This window comes from Oncorhynchus mykiss, chromosome 19 (assembly GCF_057628025.1).
Source record: "Oncorhynchus mykiss isolate SJ-2025 chromosome 19, ASM5762802v1, whole genome shotgun sequence".
NCBI lineage: Eukaryota > Metazoa > Chordata > Actinopteri > Salmoniformes > Salmonidae > Oncorhynchus > Oncorhynchus mykiss.
The window spans coordinates 11,415,001-11,423,791 of NC_143040.1; positions in this window are offsets into that span (position 1 = coordinate 11,415,001).

The following is an 8,791-nucleotide window of genomic DNA, read 5'->3' on the forward strand; positions in this document are numbered from 1 at the left end:
ACCACACTGCCAGATCTCTGACCTCCTCCCTATAGGCTGTCTCATTGTCGTCTGTGATCAGGCCTACCACCATTGTGTTGTCAGCAAACTTAATGATGGTGTTGTAGTCGTGCAGTCATGGGTGAACAAGGGGTAGTACACGAGGGGACTGAGCACGCACACCTGAGCTGTCCCTGTGTTGAGGGTCAATGTGGCGGATGATTGTTGCCTACCCTCACCACCTGGGGGCGGCACGTCAGGAAGTCCAGGATCCAGTTGCAGAGGGAGGTGTTCAGTCCCAGGGTCCTTAGCTTAGTGATGAGCTTGGAGGGCACTACAGTGTTGAACACTGAGCTGTAGTCAATGAACCGCATTCTCACGTAGGTGTTCCTCTTGTCCAGGTGGGAGAGGGCAGTGTGGAGGGCAATAGAAATTGTGTCATCTGTGTGATCTGTTGGGGCAGGATGAAAGTTTGAGTGGGTCCAATGTGTCTGAGATTATTATGTTGATATGAGCCATGACCAGCATTTCAAAGCATTTCATGGCTACAGATGTGAGTGCTACGGGTCGAAAGTCATTGAAACAGGTTGTCTTGAAGTTCTTGTGCACAGGGACTATAGTAGTCTGCTTTAAACATATAGCTATTACAGACTGGGTCAGTGAAGATATTTCTCAGCTGGTCAGCGCATGCTTGGCTACTGAGAGCGTGATCACACAGTCGTCCGGAACAGCTGGTGCTCTTATGCATGGTTCAGTGTTGCTTATGCGTCCTGGTAATCTGTGAACGTTTTCTGTGAACCTGTTAAAAGGGCTGACAAGCTGACAAGGTAAAACTCTGTCGTTCTGCCCCTGAACAAGGCAGTTAACCCACTATTCCTAGGCCGTCATTATAAATAAGAAGTTGTTCTTAACTGACTTAGTTAAATAAAGGTTAAATAAAAATATATAAATAAATAAAGGTCTTATTCCCATCGGCTATGGAGAGTGTGATCACACAGTTGTCCAGAACAGCTGGTGCTCCTATCCATGGTTCAGTGTTGCTTGCCTCGAAGTGAGCATAGAATGCATTTAGTCCATCTGGTAAACTCGCGTCATTGGGCAGCTCGCGGCTTAGTTTCCCTTTGTAATCCGTGATAGTACAATCCATGACTTCATCAGTAGTACAATGCGTTTCCTACCGCTCTGCACCACGACAATTCCAAATTCTAAACTGCAGATCTAGAATCCCAGCCAACATTCCACCATGCTTCCCAAACATATGATTGACTGCATCTCTGTCCAGGGCTAGGACATCTATAGTTATAATGACGCACACTGTCAGGCAAATCATTTAAAAATTAGCATATTCACACTATGTGAATCCCAAATAGCACTCTATTCACTACATAGTGCACAACTTTGGACCAGAGCCCATGGGCTATAGGGAATAGGCTGCCATTTCAAACATAATCTAGGTGTTGATTTGTGAATTGCTGTTGAAGTAGTCAGTCACAAACCTTGGTCCTGTAGACTAGAAGTGTTGTTGAAGTAGTCAGTCACAAACCGTGGTCCTGTAGACTAGAGGTGTTGTTGAAGTAGTCAGTCACAAACCTTGGTCCTGTAGACTAGAAGTGTTGTTGAAGTAGTTAGTCTCAAACCGTGGTCCTGTAGACTAGAGGTGAAGTAGTCAGTCACAAACCGTGGTCCTGTAGACTAGAGGTGTTGTTGAAGTAGTCAGTCTCAAACCGTGGTCCTGTAGACTAGAGGTGTTGTTGAAGTAGTCAGTCTCAAACCGTGGTCCTGTAGACTAGAGGTGTTGTTGAAGTAGTCAGTCACAAACCTTGGTCCTGTAGACTAGAGGTGTTGTTGAAGTAGTTAGTCTCAAACCGTGGTCCTGTAGACTAGAGGTGAAGTAGTCAGTCACAAACCGTGGTCCTGTAGACTAGAGGTGTTGTTGAAGTAGTCAGTCTCAAACCGTGGTCCTGTAGACTAGAGGTGTTGTTGAAGTAGTCAGTAACAAACCGTGGTCCTGTAGACTAGAGGTGTTGTTGAAGTAGTCAGTCACAAACCTTGGTCCTGTAGACTAGAGGTGTTGTTGAAGCTCTTCTAAAATCACAGTGGGTTAAAATAATCAACTAACAACCACCAAGACCTTGATTATTGAAGAACTGAGTCAGGTGTCCAGAACCTCTAGCTGTCCAGGACCAGGGTTGGCGATCACTGTTCTATGCTCGTCGAATCTATAGAATCTACATCTGCATTGCTTGCTGTTTGGGGTTTTCGGCTGGGTTTCTGTAGAAGCCTTTGGTGACATCAGCTGATGTTAAAAGGAAGACATTTGATTTGATTTGCTAGGCCCTGGTCAACAGTAGTCCACTCAATAGAAAAAGCTGATGATAAAAGGAAGACATTTGATTTGATTTGCTAGGCCCTGGTCAACAGTAGTCCACTCAATAGAAAAAGCTGATGTTAAAAGGAAGACATTTGATTTGATTTGCTGGGCCCTGGTCAAAAGTAGCCCACTCAATAGAAAAAGGGATGAAAACATGTTCTGAGGTGTTCACTTCACAAATTACTACTGCAGAGCAATACACCAACTCAATAGAAATGATTGAGCCTCAATTAACTTACAAACAAATACATTACAAGACTATTAGATTTATTTTTGTATGTTTCATAAGTCAGTCAATGATAAACAGAAATCTGGGAAATATACTCTTCTCCAATTGTTATATTTATTTATCCATATCCTATCAGCAACCATATTCTATATGAAAATGTACATGTCAGTCTTATAATAAGATTGATTTTATAATTCTCCATAGACGAGATACAGGTAGACGTTTCATTTGGTCCTTTATGTTCAACTTACTTATGTTTCACATCCTGGTTAATAAAAGTGTCTATTTCCAAGTTCTGACAGGATGTTTTCACAATCAGAGTGCAACCACAAAGTCCTTCCCCTGGGCTATTTCACCCAGGACAAATACAATAAGCTTCCACATCCAGGCACCTCCATCTGACAGGCCGTGTCGCGCTAACACTTGTCCCCCCCCATCTGGACAAAAGGACCCATCACAACAAATGTTCATTTCCTCCTCTCTCCCCTATCTTTAGATACTAAAAGGACTTAGCCCGATTGTTTTAAACATGCTGTGTTAAAAGAAATGTCCCAAAAAGGCTGGGTAATGTATTTTTCCTGTCGTGGCCGGGAACCTAAGTTGCCTCTGACAGGTGAGCAGGAAGCCTCACAGAGAGGAGTCACAATATACCTGTTCCTACCCCTTCTATTAGTACGGATGGTGTGGGGGGAGAACTGGATGGGAATTAGTGTTTCCGTCAGGACTGATTAGTGTGACGTGCCAGAGCACTTCCTGGTTAGCTAATGCTGGGGCTCTGTGTCTGTGTCCGTGTGTGTCTGCACACATCTTTTATTCATGTTTTCCTAAAATCCCTGGCAACGAGACATGATGTCCTTTACTGTTCACCCTTTCCTCTCATCTTCATCATCATCAACTTATTCCTCCCTCTTTTTCTCTCCTTTCCTCTCATCTTCATCATCATCATCTTATTCCTCCATCTTCTTCTTCTTCTTCTTCTCATCTTCCTCTTCATCATCATCTTCTTCTTCCTCTTTTTCTTCTTCATTCTCTTCTCATCTTCCTTTTCTTCTTCTCCATCTTCTTCTTCTTCTTCTTCTTCTTCTTCTTCTCATCTTCTCCATTTTCTTCTTCTTCTCCATCTTCTTCTCCATCTACTTCTTCTTCTCCATTTTCTTCTTCTTCTCCATCTTCTTCTTCTTCTTCTTCTTCTTCTCATCTTCTCCATTTTCTTCTTCTTCTCCATCTTCTTCTTCTTCTTCTTCGTCTTCTCATCTTCTCCATTTTCTTCTTCTTCTCCATCTTCTTCTCCATCTTCTTCTTCTTCTTCTTCTTCTTATCTTCCTCTTCTTCTCATCTTCCTCTTCATCTTTTCCATCTTCTTCTTCTTGTCATCTTTTTTTCTTCTTCTTCTTCTTTTCATCTTCTCCATCTTCTTCTTCTGCTTCTTCTTCTTCTCTTTCTTTTGCTCCCTCTTCTCCTCTCACCTATTGTCCTTTCTTCCCCTCTCCTCCGTTCTCTTTTTATCCCCCCTCCCTTCTCTCCTCTCTCTTCACCCCGTCCCTCCTCCACCCTGCACTTATCCCTCCTCCTTATCCCCCCTCCCTTCTCTCCTCTCTCTTCACCCCGTCCCTCCTTCACCCTGCACTTATCCCTCCTCCTTATCCCCCCTCCCTTCTCTCCTCTCTCTTCACCCCGTCCCTCCTCCACCCTGCACTTATCCCTCCTCCTTATCTCCCCTCCCTTGTCTCCTCTCTCTTCACCCCGTCCCTCCTCCACCCTCCACTTATCCCTCATCCTTACCCCCCTCCCTTCTCTCCTCTCTCTTCACCCCGTCCCTCCTCCTTACCCCCCTCCCTTCTCTCCTCTCTCTTCACCACGTCCCTCCTCCTTATCCCCCCTCCCTTCTCTCCTCTCTCTTCACCCCGTCCCTCCTCCTTATCCCTCCTCCCTTCTCTCCTCTCTCTTCACCCCGTCCCTCTTCCACCCTGCACTTATCCCTCCTCCTTATCCCCCCTCCCTTCTCTACTCTCTCTTCACCCAGTCCCTCCTCCTTATCCCCCCTCCCTTCTCTCCTCTCTCTTCACCCCGTCCCTCCTCCACCCTGCACTTATCCCTCCTCCTTATCCCCCCTCCCTTATCTCCTCTCTCTTCACCCCGTCCCTCCTCCACCCTCCACTTATCCCTCCTCCTTATCCCCCCTCCCTTCTCTCCTCTCTCTTCACCCCGTACCTCCTCCACCCTCCACTTATCCCTCCTCCTTATCCCCCCCTCCCTTCTCCTCTCTCTTCACCCCGTACCTCCTCCACCCTGCACTTATCCCTCCTCCTTATCCCCCCTCCCTTCTCTCCTCTCTCTTCACCCCGTCCCTCCTCCACCCTGCACTTATCCCTCCTCCTTATCCCCCCTCCTTCTCTCCTCTCTCTTCACCCCGTCCCTCCTCCTTCTCCCCCCTCCCTTCTCTCCTCTCTCTTCACCTCGTCCCTCCTCCACCCTCCACTTATCCCTCCTCCTTATCCCCCCTCCCTTCTCTCCTCTCTCTTCACCCCGTACCTCCTCCACCCAGCACTTTTCCCTCCTCCTTATCCCCCCTCCCTTCTCTCCTCTCTCTTCACCCCGTCCCTTCTCCACCCTGCACTTATCCCTCCTCCTTATCCCCCCCTCCCTTCTCTCCTCTCTCTTCACCCCGTCCCTCCTCCTTATCCCCCTCCCTTCTCTCCTCTCTCTTCACCCCGTCCCTCCTCCTTATCCCCCCTCCCTTCTCTCCTCTCACTTCACCCCGTCCCTCCTCCACCCTGCACTTATCCCTCCTCCTTATCCCCCCTCCCTTCTCTCCTCTCTCTTCACCCTGTCCCTCCTCCTTATCCCCCCTCCCTTCTCTCCTCTCTCTTCACCCCGTCCCTCCTCCTTATCCCCCCTCCCTTCTCTCCTCTCTCTTCACCCCGTCCCTCCTCCTTACCCCCCCTCCCTTCTCTCCTCTCTCTTCACCCCGTCCCTCCTCCACCCTGCACTTATCCCTCCTCCTTATCCCCCCCTCTCGCTTCACCTCTCTATCTATCAAATGCGTTCTCACCCACTCCAGTCATCTAAAGCTTTTTCATGCTCAGGCCAGGAGTGCCGTCTCTCTGTCTCTTCCCAAACAGACGATAAGAATACCTTCTTCACTGGAACTTTTACACCTCCCTGAATTATTCATCCCCAGTGTTTCAGCCATTCGCACACGACCCTGAGAAAATACTCTTCTGCTTTTTATTTAAAAACATCAAGTAAATGGAGCTTCGCTGTTCGGAACCTTGGTGATGGATTCTAGAAGACACGAGAATGATATAACTTTCTCTATAAAGAATGGAAAAAGAACAGAAGAAGAAAATGTCGGCCATTTTGAAGGAAGTAGGATAATGGCTGGATAGGACTAGAAGGACAGAAATACAATGAACACAGACAGAATCCAACACATTTCACTGTAGACTTTATCACAACTGTATCCAAATACACCTAACTGTGTATCTATGGGCATGTAGGTATGTAAGTGAAGTGGAGCATATCTGTCACAAAGGCTATGGATAATCATCTACACACTTGTCTTACTTCAAACTTGTTGGAGACTCTGTTAATACAAGTCTGACTGTTATAGGTAGTGATATAATATAACCAGTCTGTTATAGGTAGTGATATAATATAACCAGTCTGTTATAGGTAGTGATATAATATAACCAGTCTGTTATAGGTAGTGATATAATATAACCAGTCTGTTATAGGTAGTGATATAATATAACCAGTCTGTTATAGGTAGTGATATAATATAACCAGTCTGTTATAGGTAGTGATATAATATAACCATACAGTTTGTCTGTTATAGGTAGTGATATAATATAACCAGTCTGTTATAGGTAGTGATATAATATAACCAGTCTGTTATAGGTAGTGATATAATATAACCAGTATGTTATAGGTAGTGATATAATATAACCAGTCTGTTATAGGTAGTGATATAATATAACCAGTATGTCATAGGTAGTGATATAATATAACCAGTCTGTTATAGGTAGTGATATAATATAACCAGTCTGTTATAGGTAGTGATATAATATAACCAGTATGTTATAGGTAGTGATATAATATAACCAGTCTGTTATAGGTAGTGATATAATATAACCAGTCTGTTATAGGTAGTGATATAATATAACCATACAGACTGTTATAGGTAGTGATATAATATAACCAGTCTGTTATAGGTAGTGATATAATATAACCAGTCTGTTATAGGTAGTGATATAATATAACCAGTCTGTTATAGGTAGTGATATAATATAACCAGTCTGTTATAGGTAGTGATATAATATAACCAGTCTGTTATAGGTAGTGATATAATATAACCAGTCTGTTATAGGTAGTGATATAATATAACCAGTCTGTTATAGGTAGTGATATAATATAACCAGTCTGTTATAGGTAGTGATATAATATAACCAGTCTGTTATAGGTAGTGATATAATATAACCAGTCTGTTATAGGTAGTGATATAATATAACCAGTCTGTTATAGGTAGTGATATAATATAACCAGTCTGTTATAGGTAGTGATATAATATAACCAGTCTGTTATAGGTAGTGATATAATATAACCAGTCTGTTATAGGTAGTGATATAATATAACCAGTCTGTTATAGGTAGTGATATAATATAACCAGTCTGTTATAGGTAGTGATATAATATAACCAGTCTGTTATAGGTAGTGATATAATATAACCAGTCTGTTATAGGTAGTTATATAATATAACCAGTCTGTTATAGGTAGTGATATAATATAACCAGTCTGTTATAGGTAGTGATATAATATAACCAGTCTGTTATAGGTAGTGATATAATATAACCAGTATGTCATAGGTAGTGATATAATATAACCAGTCTGTTATAGGTAGTGATATAATATAACCAGTCTGTTATAGGTAGTGATATAATATAACCAGTCTGTTATAGGTAGTGATATAATATAACCAGTCTGTTATAGGTAGTGATATAATATAACCAGTCTGTTATAGGTAGTGATATAATATAACCATACAGTTTGTCTGTTATAGGTAGTGATATAATATAACCAGTATGTCATAGGTAGTGATATAATATAACCAGTCTGTTATAGGTAGTGATATAATATAACCAGTCTGTTATAGGTAGTGATATAATATAACCATACAGTTTGTCTGTTATAGGTAGTGATATAATATAACCAGTCTGTTATAGGTAGTGATATAATATAACCAGTCTGTTATAGGTAGTGATATAATATAACCAGTCTGTTATAGGTAGTGATATAATATAACCAGTCTGTTATAGGTAGTGATATAATATAACCAGTCTGTTATAGGTAGTGATATAATATAACCAGTCTGTTATAGGTAGTGATATAATATAACCATACAGTTTGTCTGTTATAGGTAGTGATATAATATAACCAGTATGTCATAGGTAGTGATATAATATAACCAGTCTGTTATAGGTAGTGATATAATATAACCAGTCTGTTATAGGTAGTGATATAATATAACCAGTCTGTTATAGGTAGTGATATAATATAACCAGTCTGTTATAGGTAGTGATATAATATAACCATACAGTTTGTCTGTTATAGGTAGTGATATAATATAACCAGTATGTCATAGGTAGTGATATAATATAACCAGTCTGTTATAGGTAGTGATATAATATAACCAGTCTGTTATAGGTAGTGATATAATATAACCAGTCTGTTATAGGTAGTGATATAATATAACCAGTCTGTTATAGGTAGTGATATAATATAACCAGTCTGTTATAGGTAGTGATATAAAATAACCAGTATGTTATAGGTAGTGATATAATATAACCATACAGTCTGTCTGTTATAGGTAGTTATATTGCCAAAGCAGTACAAGGAGAGTCTTGAGGTATCTTGGACAATAGAGCTATTTAACCTCTTTGACATTTCGATGTGTAAATCAGAAGCACTATATAAAGAGGCTTTTAAATAATTTTAACATTCATTAATATCACCATCATGGTTGGGTTAATTTGATATTGTGAATGTTATACTGTGAAAGGTCTTTGTGAAATCGATACTTCACTACCCCAGTATGGCCAAGCATGAGGAAATAATGTCAACTTCAGTAAACTATACCGCAGCGTATAACGTATATAAACTAAACTTAATCTAACACGAGTTACAACGGTCGAAGCAGGTCGTAGACTGGCTAC